The sequence below is a fragment of the Galeopterus variegatus genome, unplaced genomic scaffold (genome assembly GCF_000696425.1).
Source record: "Galeopterus variegatus unplaced genomic scaffold, G_variegatus-3.0.2 Scaffold53, whole genome shotgun sequence".
NCBI lineage: Eukaryota > Metazoa > Chordata > Mammalia > Dermoptera > Cynocephalidae > Galeopterus > Galeopterus variegatus.
Window position 1 is genome coordinate 185,206 of NW_007726164.1, and position 13,353 is coordinate 198,558.

Consider the following 13,353-nt stretch of genomic DNA (forward strand, 5'->3'; position numbering starts at 1 on the left):
TTCCCCCTCCTCGGAGCCGGCAAAAATGTGCCTAGTCACGTGGCCGCTCTCGGGGGAGCTGAGGTCTTCTCCGGGCTGGGATCCCGAACCCCTCCTCTGCCCCCGCAGTCGACCCCGGGCCCCGCGACCTCCGCGGGCGCGGGCTGCGGCGCGCTGGGCTCACCCCGCGGGGCCGTCTGTGGGTGCTTCTTTGCGAAGTAATTAATCGGTCAGTCTATCGGCTCACTCTTCGGCAGCCTTGAGCTAGAAAGCCCAGCCCCCGGGAGTGGGAGAGGTTATGAAGTGGCTAGCGTGCTCGGAGGCCCCGACGTGCGGCAGCTGAGCCGGGCCCAGCGCGCTCCCTCTGGCCCGGGGAGAGGTTTGAGCTCGGGGACCCGGGGTGGCTCCTCGCAACGCGTCGGGAAGTACGGGCGAGGGCTGAGGTCAGAGTCCTCCGCGCCTGGGGCTGCTTTTTCCGGGCGCGGTGCCTCCCGGGGGCGCACCCCTTGTGCATGGCCTCGGTCTCCGCGACAGCGGCCGGTTGGCTGTCACAGGGGCCCTCGGTTGGCCCTTTCCTGCTTTATAGCGTGCAAACCTCGCCGCGCCGGGGCCAAGGGACAAGTTGGAGCTGTTGATCTGTTGCGCAATTGTTATTTTCCCCAGGGCGGCTTTGTCTTTGGATTTTGCGTTTCAGAATTGCAATTCCAAAATGTGTAAGGCAGGATATTCTGTTCTGTGCTGTCAAGGGTAAGAGTTGTGAGTGTAGATTAGAATTTCGATGGCTTTTAAGTTGACTAAATTTCTTGCTTTCAGCTATTACTTCCCCCTTGGGTGGCTTTATATAGTTTTCCTTTTCTGTTTGAGAATTTGCTTCAATTTCTTGCAAAGGCAGAGGGTGGGACATTTGTGTTTAATACTTTGCTAATAAGTTCTGTAAATTGTTATAAAAGTGAGAACCAGTTTTCTGTTCGTTCATACTTTCTAAGACGTTTTAAAGGAACAGGTATTTATATTTCTAGTTTTTTGTGACTGGGTTTTTAAAAAAAAATTGGTTCAAGGAAACGTGTAACTTGATGGGTACTGTAAATATGTTTATGTTCTTAAATATAAAGTTTTAGGTTGATTCCAAGGATCTAATATAAGGTTTTAAGTTGTTGACAGTGTATTAATTGCGCTTTTTCCTTTTAAAGTTCTTTGTCTTAAGCTTTCCCCCAGTAATGATTGGAATTGTATACACCCTGGTTCCCACTGAAGAAGTAAATCGTACTTTCCGACTTAGCTGTTGTTCAGGAGTAATCTATAGGAATGCTTGCTTGACAAAAGGATATATAATGCAAGGGAACTTTAGTTTTCCTAATTTCAGGAGTTGTAGTCTAGAGCCCCCTGTTATTTTAAAATTTTTTCTTTCTTTACTGTGTAATATAACATTCCATGTACAAAAGTGCTTAAGACATGTGTACTACTTTCTCTTGAATGAATTTTGCAATTGTGTTTGATAAAAATAACAGCTTTTCCGCCTTTGTAATCAGGTATCAATTTGCATATTTGAAGACTATTAAAAAATGGAGTAAAATTTAGAATTGATTTCATGTTTAGTAACTATGATTCATATTAAATCATTATTTGTAATCCAGAAAGATTTGAACAGAGTCAAATTTGAACAGAGACAAAAGGTCAAAGAAACTGTCCACGTGTGAAGTGGTACTAGAACAGGTTTCACCCTCAGTGTAGAGGATGTGTTGATGAGCAGAGCAGCAAGGAGAGGCTTAGATTCTGTATCTCTATTAAGTAGAAGCAACCATCCATTACTCTTTTCAGAGGTGTCTTGGAGAGATAAAGTACTTTTGTATATGTGGGATGAAGTTCATCTTGGACTAGACGGGTAAGATTATTTTTTAAAAGTCAAGAAAATAAGATGGCAAAATTAGGATGAGCCTCTCATTTCCTGAATGAATGTTAAGCAAAGAACAACTTGACTTTTTAGATATGTGAAAAATCTCTTGAAAGATAATGGATGCAACATGTAGGAGGATAAATGCAATACTCGCACAGTCTTTCTGCATTAAAAATAACTTGGGCATTTTGAAATCGTTCTTTCTTACTAACTTGGGTCCTTATAAACAGTGCTGAAAAGAAAAAAAAAATAACCCTCTTTTCTTAGGATTACCAAGAAGAGTTGATAGCCAAATACATCATTTTTCTTAATATTTGTTTTTATTAAGGATGTATTATACTTAAAGCTGCATGAGAAAAGGAACTCTTTTGGACTATCGGCACATTTTTTTTCCTGGGAATTTCCTCTGTCCTGACTGAATACGATTAAAGGGGGTTTTGCATTAAAAAAATTTCCTCTCTAATTTTTCCTTGAATGTAGGTTAACTTTTCAGTGTGCAGGAAGAATTTGGCACTGAGATGATAATAGATAAGTTATTGGGCACTTCCCTGTGGCCATGCAATATGCTGATTGCTTCACATGCATAATTTTGCCTGAACCCCACAGGAAGTACTATTGTCTCCTGTTTCCAGGTTAGTAAAGAAGCATAGAGAAGCCAAGAGTCCTGCTCAAGTGACCCAACTATTGAGTGGCTAAGATAGGATTCAAACCTATGTAGTGTGACTCCATTGGTTCCTAAACACCAGTTCCAAAGTGAGCCAAGACTAATTAAACTTTAAACATGAGGAAAAGCTCACACTTTAAAAAGTGGATAAATTGCAAAAAACTGGGGGGAGGGGAGGCAAGAATGAAAAGATTAATGTTGGCACCTTTTCTACTTACCAAGACAATAACTGTATGTGAGGGGGAGGTGGGCCATGTTAAATACAGTGAGATTAACTACAGTCTATCAATGGGATTACCACTTGTGGTTCTTTTAAGACACAGAGGCCTAGGAGGGTTTAATTTAGGTAGGCAGAACTATTTCTTAATATAATAATAGTTTTTAAAACTTTTGGGATTTCAGCTGTGTCTGAGATTCTACCTTATTTTTTTCAGGGACTGTTTTTCCTCTTTTCTTAATTAAACCTCTTAGCTATTGGGCTCTTTTTGCCTTGTTGGTGCATTGTCCTGTTCCACTGTCTGTTTATCTTAAATAGTGATCAAAAATAAGTTTGGTAGTAAGGATGTGGTAAGAATAAGACAGGGTTAAACTACATTGAAGGAAAGTGGTAGAATGGGAAGAATTAGAGTTGAAAACAGCTAGCAGAAACCTCTTGGCTCAAATTAATCACTAATCCCCTGTTTTGGCGCTTTTGAATTGAAGCAGGCATAAGGGCTCAAGTCTGTCTAGTTGAAGCTCACTTGGGGCTTTGAGAATAGTGTATTTAAAAATTATAGATATGCATATTTAAGTGAGATGCAACTCACATACCATAATTTACTCATTTAAACCAGTTCGGTGGTTTAGTGTATTCAGAGTTATGCAACTAGAATCAATTTTTATCACCCCCAAAAGAAATCCCATAGAAAACAAAAACAAGAAAAAAACCCATACCCCTTAGCAGTCACTTCCCATTTCTTTAAGGGGTTGGTAACCGCTCTGTTAATTTCTGTCTCTATGGATTTGCCTATTCTGGATATTTCATATACATGGAATCATACAGTATTTGTCCTTTTGTGACTGGCTTTCACTTAGCTGAACCTTGAAAACGTCCTGCTATGTTATACTATGTATCAGTACTTCATTTTTCCTGCTGAATACTATCCCATTGTATGGATAAACCATATTTTATTTATCCACTCTCATCAGTTGATGGACATTTGAGTTGTTTACACTTTTTATATTTCTTTTTGTTTCCTACAGCAATAGTTCTCAAACATTGCCTTATATTAGACCTCACCATCAGTATTTAAAATACTGATGCCCAGGCTGAATCCTTCATTAAATCAAAATCTCCGGGGGTGGGACCCAGGCATCACTATTTTTTAAAAGCTTCTGAAGGGGGCTGGTCAGTTAGCTCAGTTGGTTAAAGTGCAGTGTTATAACACCAAGGTCAGGGGTTTGGATTCCCGTACTGGCCAGCTGCCAAAAAAATAAAATAGAAGCTTTGGAAGGGATTTCAGTGTGCAGTCAGGTTTGAGAGCCAGTGCCCTAGGGGACCTAGCCCAGTGCTTGGACCCACTGAAGGTATCTATAAAGTGATTTAGAAAATCTGATGAGGATGTCTTACTTAAATCATGAGAGGAAGTGTTTTTATATATGATCTCTGACCTTCACAGCTTTACATTTAACACCTAAATCTGGGAACTGTGTTTCAAGGTGCCTGGCGAATGTTTGAAACCCAGTAAGTTTAACATCGGCTCTTTAAGTCCTTCATGAAGATTTGGGTGATAACTTTGTTATCAAAAGGTTTTCCTTACACCAACGTCCAGGGTTCCATCCTTGTACTGGCCAACCATACACACACACACACCAAAAGGCTTTCCCCAAGTGGGTCAGTAGAATTTTTCCATGCTTTTTCAGGAATGTGGCCTGGGATAACCTGCAATCTAGACTATTTGGGAATAGCATATAGACAAGGCAGCGAGGATAGAGTGCTCAGAAGCTTGGGATCCGATCTTGTTGGAGGCTAGGACAGAACACTGTCTTACCCTAGGAAGCTCTGTGCTTTGTTCCTGGGCTTTATTTCTTCCTCCATTAAAAACAAACAACTTAAATCTCCAAGGCAACTTTTAGCAGCTCCATTTTTTGGTTCTCTATATCTGCCTCATGAGGTCCAACTTTATACCTGACCACAGTGACTACCACTTGTACTTACCTCTATGACTTTCTGGTTTACATATTTGGAAACGGGAGCCAACTTCCAGACTGTTTGCAAGAGGGGTGTGTGTGTCTGTATGTGTGTGCACATGCTATAGCACAGCAGTCCCACTGTGGGACTTTCGAGTGTGGTGTGGGGCCTTCTGCAGCTGGTTTAGCCCCTGCCCTGTATACCCACATTGCAGACAGGGTGGGAAAAGGAAGAGAGTGGGCACCTGTGTGCACACCATGGCCTCCCTCCCCAGTGCTGCCAAATAGAGCTTGTGCAGCCCAACTCATCTCACCCTGACCCTTGCCCCTTTGGTAGGGTGGATTTAGTCACCTCTTGGGAAGCTGCATGCTTTTCTAATTCTAGTCGTCAGTAGTTTGCAATTTTTTAAATAATGTTCCTCCTATTGCTTTAAGATTTAAAAAATGTTATCCCTTTCTTTTACCTGTTCTTAATGAGTTTTGTGCTGAATGATGTACATATGTTTAAAGCACCTCAAAATGGAAGGGTTTCAGTGTTAACATTTAGGCTATATGCAATGTATACTTCTTGTATTTTCTTGAATCATTTTTTCCATTAAATGACCTTTCCTTTTTTTGCAGGAATGTAGCTGACAGGGTGGGTTAGTACCTCCAATGTCTGTGTGAGAGAAATGACCCGAATTTGGGGGCAATATTGACTCTGTGTGTAGGTGGCCCACTGGTAAAGGGTATGGAATTTTGCTTTGCAATTTTGGACTTTTGTCTGCTGTGCTTCAGCACAAAATTATAATATCGCACATAGATGCAGAACCCAACCTATTCCCAGCCTAAGGGATTAGAATAGAGGGAATGATTATAGTGCTTTGTTGCCTCCTGTGAAGGGAACAGGCACAGAGAGTATGATGCACGATGGGACTGTACTGCTTCTTCACATGCTTGGGTGAGCTAAGGACCTGTACTTTTTGTTGGTTTGTTTTGCAGTACTGGAGCCAGGGAGCCTTGCTACTGTGTCTAGAATTTTTTTTACCTAGCCAAAAACAAACAAACAAAAAACTATTAAATCCTGGCAATGAAAACCACTAAAAATAAAAACTGTCACTTTTTAACTTGTAGTAGGAAAAATTGCCAATTTTCGAGGAAGTTGTTTTTGTTCTTGGTAATTCTCAATGAAACACAATTAAAATATACATTGAAAAAACAACCCAAAAGGACTGGAACAGGACTGGTTTACTTTGTGCTATCTAGAGTCTACCCCACCAGCCAAGATGCTATTTTCCTGCTGGTTCTCAAGCTGAGACCAGGACTAAGAATGAGAACCATCCTGCAGGTTCAGGTTCTTTCTTCTCCAGAGACAGCTTCATCCTCTGCTAGAAACTTCCTTACTAGGCTGTATGTTTGGGGGGAATCCTTGGGGCAGTGGCTTCCAAACTGTGATTCAGGGGCTACCCCCTTGGGAGAGTCAGAAAGTGTGGGAGTGACGCGCTGGCCGATAAGCTCAGTTGGTTACAGCTACGTATTGATAACACTGAGATCCCAGATTTGATCCCTGTTCCCAGCTGCTGCCAAAAAAAAAAAAAAAGAAGAAGAAGAAGAAGAACTGGGGGAACCTCATCATATCTCTTCTCATTGATCCTGTTAGTGTTTCCTCCCCAGAGAGATGTGGCTAGAAAGGACACCCCTAGGTAGAAACTCACTCATCTCCCTCCCTTCTGCCTCTGCAGGATTCTTGTAGCACGTGCTCTTGCCTTGTGCTACAGGTTTCCAAAGTTCACTTGATAATGGTGCATTGTGCTATAAAGCTCCAGTGATTGTGTGTGTGCTGGAGAAGATAATAATGGAGACCAAGGAAACAATTAGTCTTTTATTTTGGTGCATGTTACTAACTTGTGAAAAGAACCAGCCTTTGGTGTTACAAGACTTTTGAATACAGACAGAACTGGCAATTTCAAGGGGAAGAAAAGGGTGAAGAAACTAACATTTACTGAAAACCTACTAGCACTATACTAGGCCCTAGACATGTTCTCTTACTTGATCCAGATGATAAATCTATAGAGATGGGGGTATTATCTCCATTTTATGGACAAGGAAGGCTATCCAAAGAGGTTAAATCCAGGGTCACACTGCTCATAGGTGGCAGAACAGGGGTTTTGAATATCCATAATCTCTACTCTCCGTTGCTTGTTTTGCTTCTTCCCTCTCTTTCTTCTTTCTTTCCTTGTCTAATGACTATGGGTATTTTGTTAGATGCTAAATAATGAGGAACTCCCTTACAAAAATAAGTGTTCTTACCTCAAGGAGCTCATTCAGTGTTTACCAAAGTGGGGGTGCTGTTGGTGCATGTGCTGGACTTCTCTTTGGAGTGGAGTATTGTCCCACTCCCACCTCTGTATAATTCCAAATGCTCCTTAGATGGTGGCACAAGGCCCAGTGGAAGCACTGTGGAACATGGACTTCTAGAGACAATTTGAAGCCAGTATATTACTGCTTGTCCTCAGGAAGTCTCAGAATATTACTTTCTTGTTCTTTGTAGGGAAGCCTGTCATCTCTCCCTGTTCATACCTTTTATTCTGAAGGAAAGGGGGTAGGAGAGAGATCATAGAAAGTAATGAAAGCTCTAGAAGCCAGAAGGACTAGGTACATTTTATTCACTCAGGCAGGGTGACTCGTTCAGATCCCTTAACACAGAGAGCAATGTTATTTGATAAGGTGATTGTTACTGCTGGTTGCTGGTATTTGGCATTTTTCGGGCCTATAGCTGCAAGGAATTGATCCTAAAAAGATAAACATTACTATTATTTTCTTTTTCAAAGAGATGAATTAAAAGTCATGTGCCATCTCTCTCTGGGTCTTTACCACTTTTCTATGTGGCACTTTCTGAAGAAGTCTGAGTAGTGAGGGTAAGAGTCTGGGAAGCTGTAGAATAGGAAAATGCTTTAGGAAAAAAGTCTAAAATGTGGGGGGCAAAATGAGTTTGCCTGTTTCTTGTCCTTTTTGTGACCATCAGCCTAAGATTAACAACTAATATCCTCTAAGAAAATACACTTAAATAATAATTATGTTGATTGTTGTATTATTCAGATTGTAAAATTCTTTAATAGATATTTGAAGATGCTATCTCATTCTCTCAAAAAATCAATTTTATTGTTAACTTTATTGTTAATTTTATTGTATATTCATAGTTCTTAAGATACAATACTTTATTTATAGTAGATTACCCAAAGAATAATTTTGAAGTATCATTATTGGGGATGAAGTTAAGTAATTATTCTATGACTAGTATTTGGATCATAAACGGTAAAACATGATATCTTTATTACCTAAGTAGTTTTAATTCTTTAATCTTAGTAGACACCTTAGGTATACAATGGAAATATAGAATTCTAAGCCTAAATATGTACACTTATTTATTCCACAAATATTTATTAGGTATCTACATACTCTAGAGAACGTTTAGGATATGAAGTTGTTTTAATCTTCTGAGGTAATGCAGCAAATGTCCTCCTTGAAGGACATGTTTTTCAAACTGTCCCTCCTATTTGATCCTTTTTGCTCTTTGTACACCTGAATTTTAGGGTGTTTCATATCATAATTAACATAAATTAGTTAATGTCTCTTGTCTGCTCTGCTTTGGGGTAGGGACGGTACTTTATTATTTTGGTAACTCTGATGTCTAGCACCATACCTGGTTCTTACTTAGTAGCTGCTCAATAAATGTGAGGGTGTGTCAGTTAACTGCTCTCTAAGAACTTCGTATTTAATACAAGCTAGTCTGTGATATATGACAGTGCAGATGAGAATATGTCATTTCCCCAAGGTCTGGGGTTTGATCCCTGTATCAGCCAGCTGCCAAAAAAAAAAAAAAAAAAAAGAATATGTCACCTCCAACTGGGGTGCTCAGAGAGGATTTCCTTGGAGGCAGTGTCATTTTAACTGGACTTTTTTTAAGTTAGTAGATTTCATTTGGCTCAGGCTTCAGTTGGAAGCCCCAGGAAAGGTGCAGGTATGAGCTAGACTGTGGCAGGTAATTGAGTTGGTAAGTCTGGAAAGGTTAACTTGGGGGTGGCTGTAGAGGTCCTTTGGTGCTCATGCACAGCATTTCAAATTTATACAACGCATCTGGAAACCAGGGAAGGTTTTGGAAAGGGCAAGACACATGAGCTGTGTGTGGATAGGAAGTTGTTATGGTGGGTGAGTTGGAATATGGACAGGTTGGGGCCGGCCCGTGGCTCACTCGGGAGAGTGCGGTGCTGATAACACCAAGGCCACGGGTTCGGATCCTATATAGGGATGGCCGGTTGGCTCACTAGCTGAGCATGGTGTTGACAACACCAAGCCAAGGGTTGAGATCCTCTTACTGGTCATCTTTTTAAAAAAAAAAAGAGAAGAAAAGAAAATGGACAGGTTGGAGGCAGGGAGGTGGTGAGGGGGCTTCTGCTGTGGTGTGGGTTGTGAGCACTATGATGATGGCTTAGTCAGTTTGGCATCAGCACACATATTGAGGATCTGTCATTGCAACTCTTAAATCGTAACTTTGCTAGCTATTTAAAAAGAATTTGTTAAAGCCTTTTTTTAAAAGGAGGGGAATGGATTTTCTGTTGGTCCCACCATGAAACCACTCATGCTGAAGCTTGCACACTCTGCTGTTCCTGGGTTTAAACAGAAACTCATCTGGCAGTGTATTCATTCCATTGATGAAAGGAGAGAAAAAACCAGCCAGAAGTTGCTGTTTGCTTTAAGAATGGATTGTTTTCCTCCCCAAGGTGGCACAGAGGGAGCTTCTCTCTTTTTGTCCTTCTCTAAGATCGATTTACTGTCTTCAGTCAACTGTAACAGGTTGACTCTTGGCTTCCAGTCACTATGATTAGCAGCATTCACTCAAGAAAAGAAAAAACAGGGACAATATCCTCTCTTCTCTCTCCTATGGGCTTTGCTTGTGAGCCCCCAGACAAACAGATGTGGGGTCTAGCAGTGTTGATGATGACAGCTGCAGTCTCTTGGACTCTCCCCATGCTGGGCATGGTGTTAAGTGTTTAACCAATGGTTTTTGTTCTGTGCATTCCTTATTACACCTGGTGATATAGGGAGCATTCTCCCTGTTGTATAGGTGAAGGTGCACTTCAGTTTCATCCTCTTTAGATTGTGGATTGTACCTGTGGCATAGTATTCTTAGAATTAAATAAGATAAAGAACTGGGCACAGGATCTAGCACATGGTACACATTCAACGAATGGTGGCTATGATTATTATTGTAATTATATTTCTTCTTTGTAAGGAATGTTTGAATGTGTGGGGATCTGCGATTTCCTTGGCCCACTTGGGAAAAAGTTCTTCCTTGAATTCTAGCTGCATAATGGCCTAATGCTGTTTTTTTGCTCTCTCCTATAAACTATTCGTTCTCCCGTGGTTTTCCCTATGCATGTCCTGGTCTTATTGCAAGGGCCTGGTTGTTGTGGAGACTGAGGCCTCCTGAGACAGAAAACCACCCCACGGCAAGGCCTTGCATGTATCCTGGAACAGCAGAGTCCCTCCACACTGCCCACGCTCCTTTGGGGAACCCTCTAGCCTGTCCACTGGGTTCCCTGTACTTTAGGAGGACTGTTAAGCCATCTCATAGTACTCCTTCCCAGGCCCACTCCTTCACTTGTGGGCAGTTTTCTTACACTGGGTTTGTAGACCCAGCAACATGGTGTATCCACAGGCAAGTTATGTATGTAGACAGAAAGAATTTGGGTTATGGAAGTGCATTAATGTAAAGCCAAATCCAAACACAAACTGAGATGACCCATGTGGCCTTGTCCTCTTTCTTTCCGCCACCCCTTCTTTAAAGGCTTTAAAATATTTCTTTTGTAATAACTACCCCTAAGTAACTTCAGCCTTGAAAAAAAAGGCAGAGTGGTGAAGGGAAAGAAAACCTTCTAAGGCGACCCTTGAGGGAGATGACAAAATTGAAGATTTTTTACATTTACCACTCTTTGTTGTTGCCATGCAAATGTCTGACACATAAACAAGTTATGACCTCACGTTCTATTTTTCATATAGTGGTTAGACCTAGAAGCCTAAAAAGATGTCTCTCGTGGTCATTTGACATCTGCAACAGGAGTTGAGTTTATTAATAGCATTAATACTTCACCCTTGGGTTGTTCTTTATGTTTTTCAGGGTATTCATATACCTTTTTTTCATATGGAAAAGAATTCTGTGAGGACTGGTACTGTCTTCGTTTTCCCTTACAGGAACAGCACAGTGAGATTAGGTGGCTAGGGCACAGTCATCCCATATAGCTAGTTAGCAGCAGTGTACCCAACTGTCCCCTCCATGTCTTTGTAAGCCAGAGTGCTTTGCACTGCACCGTGCAGCCTCCCTAGGGAAGCCTGGCTTTATTCTAAAGTAAGAGGATAAGAACTCTGGTTCTGTAAGAAAAATATGGGTTGGATCTCACTGTCACATTTATTGGGTGGGTGTCTTCAGGCAAAAATACTTAACATCTCTGTGCTTCAGTTTCCTTACTCCAAAATGGCAATGATGATAATATTGTCCACCAGCAGGATTGGTATTTGTGTAAATGAGGTAATCGATACGAGTGCTTGGAATAGTGCAGGGTGCATAGAAAGTGTGTTATAAATGGTGGCCAGTATTATTGCTTAGACTGTGTCATACCTGTCTTTATCTGGACTTAGAATCTTGATACTGTGATCTTTCATTCTCAAATCTTAATGTGAAGGCTCACCAGGTAACTGCTGTTCCTGCATAATTATTTAGTGGGTTAGTTGAAAAGATTTACATTAAGGGAAATGTTCCTGTGTTGGTTTTAAGAGAATGAAGTATGATACATATGCTAATGATAATTTCCTTTTTAAGAGGTCTAAATTGCTGCCTGGCAATTGGCAATGACAGTGGGTGCTGTTCATTTTCTAGTTTACATCTGAAAGCAGTTGAAATATAATTTCTGAACTCGGCGTTAATTTTTATCCTTAGTTGGAACAGATAGTACTCTCCTTATCTTCTAAGGCCCCTTATTTCTATCCATTCTTCAGATGACCTTTGCAGTAATCGTGGTAATTGTGTATAGTCTGGACCATAACATTGCTGAATAACATGTTTCAAAATCATCCATTTAATCAGTATAAGTCCACTTAGTAATTCAGATCCTCTAGTAACACCAGATCTTTCAGGTCATTGAAGTAGCTTTTTACAAATAATTGCTAACAATATAAATACTACCTTTAAATTTGCCCCTGAAGAGTGTGGAGGGCTCACACTCATGCAGAGCTTCCTGTCCAGCAACACAGCCACCAGCCTCTTGTCGTTTCTAAGCACTTGAAATGTGGCTAGTACAACTGAGGAACTAAATTCATTTTTTATTTTAATGAATTTTGATTTAAGTTTAAAAACAGCAGTAGTATAAAATTTTTTTCTTAAATATACCTTAATTGTTTTGGTTGGACTACATTTCATCTTATGTTGGATAAGATTTGTTGTAGTCTGTTGAGTGTGTCTGTCACTTCTAATATCTCAATAATTTTAAAATTTTGGTTACATGCAAAAATAATTTTTGGATATACTGCATTAAAAATATTGTTAAAATTAAATGTAATTTTTTTTCGTGAGGCTTGGCTACTAAAAAATTACAATTATGTATGTGGCTTGCATTATATTTCTATTAGACAGTGCTGCTTTAGAGAATCTTAAAAGTAAAATAGGCTGAAATTAGCCTGTTTTTTAAAATTGAAAATTAGTTTTCAGACATATTTTGGAATTCATAGAATCAGAGGCATTTAGAGGAAGGGATCTTAGAGATCACCTAACCCAACCCCAAATGATGAAACTGAGGCCAAGGATTACTGTAAAATGATGTGACCTAATCCCAGTTGGGGACTGGAACCTGGTATTGTTTATAGCCTACTGCTTTGGGTCCTGGGTTTACTTTGCATTGGAAATGTAGTGGATATCACAGCTGTAAAGAACTTAGACTTCTACCAGATCCAGACTAAAGAAAATGCTTTTAAAAAGGAATTGTTTTAGGTGGTAAAGAAAAAGAATTTTCATCCTGTGCCTATCAGTGGACAGTGTGATTGATCATTTAGGTGTCTGACACATTTGTGTTGGGCAGTATAATGATATTTCCATGGGGAATAGTAGTGAGATAAAAATAATCCTACACTTGGTGTGAGCATTTACTTTGGAAAACTTCTTACAACTGGCTTTCATATTTTAACTTAAGTGTTTTTTTTTTTTTTCTTTTCTCAAAGCCAGAAATTTTTAACCAGACCCATGGCTTTTGTCTTTGAGGAAAAGACTCAGAGCTTGACTTCATGTGTTTTTTATTTAGTCAAGGTTGACTGATATTATTTAAAAGTTTTATAGTATTGTTTTCTTATGAGAGTAGCAAAACTGATTTAAAGGAAGAAGCCACCCACAACTGCAATGAACACCCTGAGAGCAAACCAGAATTTTATTTTTTGAGGAGTGGAGGAGGAAGGGGAGGCATTACAATTTACTGAATGGAGATTTGATTTACAGGTATGTTTGTCAAATTTGGGGGGGGCAGCGGATGCTGCTTCTGCCTCACGTGCAGTTAATGAGCTGTGTGACCTTTGATACCTGACCTCCATCTCAGTTCCTTCATGTCACTGACCTTCACACAGAGTA

The 13,353-nt window shown here is 40.3% G+C and overlaps 1 protein-coding gene across 1 annotated transcript in view; it reads left to right on the top strand.

The window, feature by feature from the left end:
- Positions 1 to 248: 248 nt before the first annotated feature.
- NFE2L2 (nuclear factor, erythroid 2-like 2) overlaps positions 249 to 13,353 on the top strand; it is a 28,504-nt gene continuing 15,399 nt past the window's right edge. The window contains exon 1 of the mRNA XM_008573451.1: positions 249 to 726. The gene's annotated coding sequence lies outside the window, so the exon portion shown is untranslated. The remainder of the gene's footprint in view (positions 727 to 13,353) is intronic.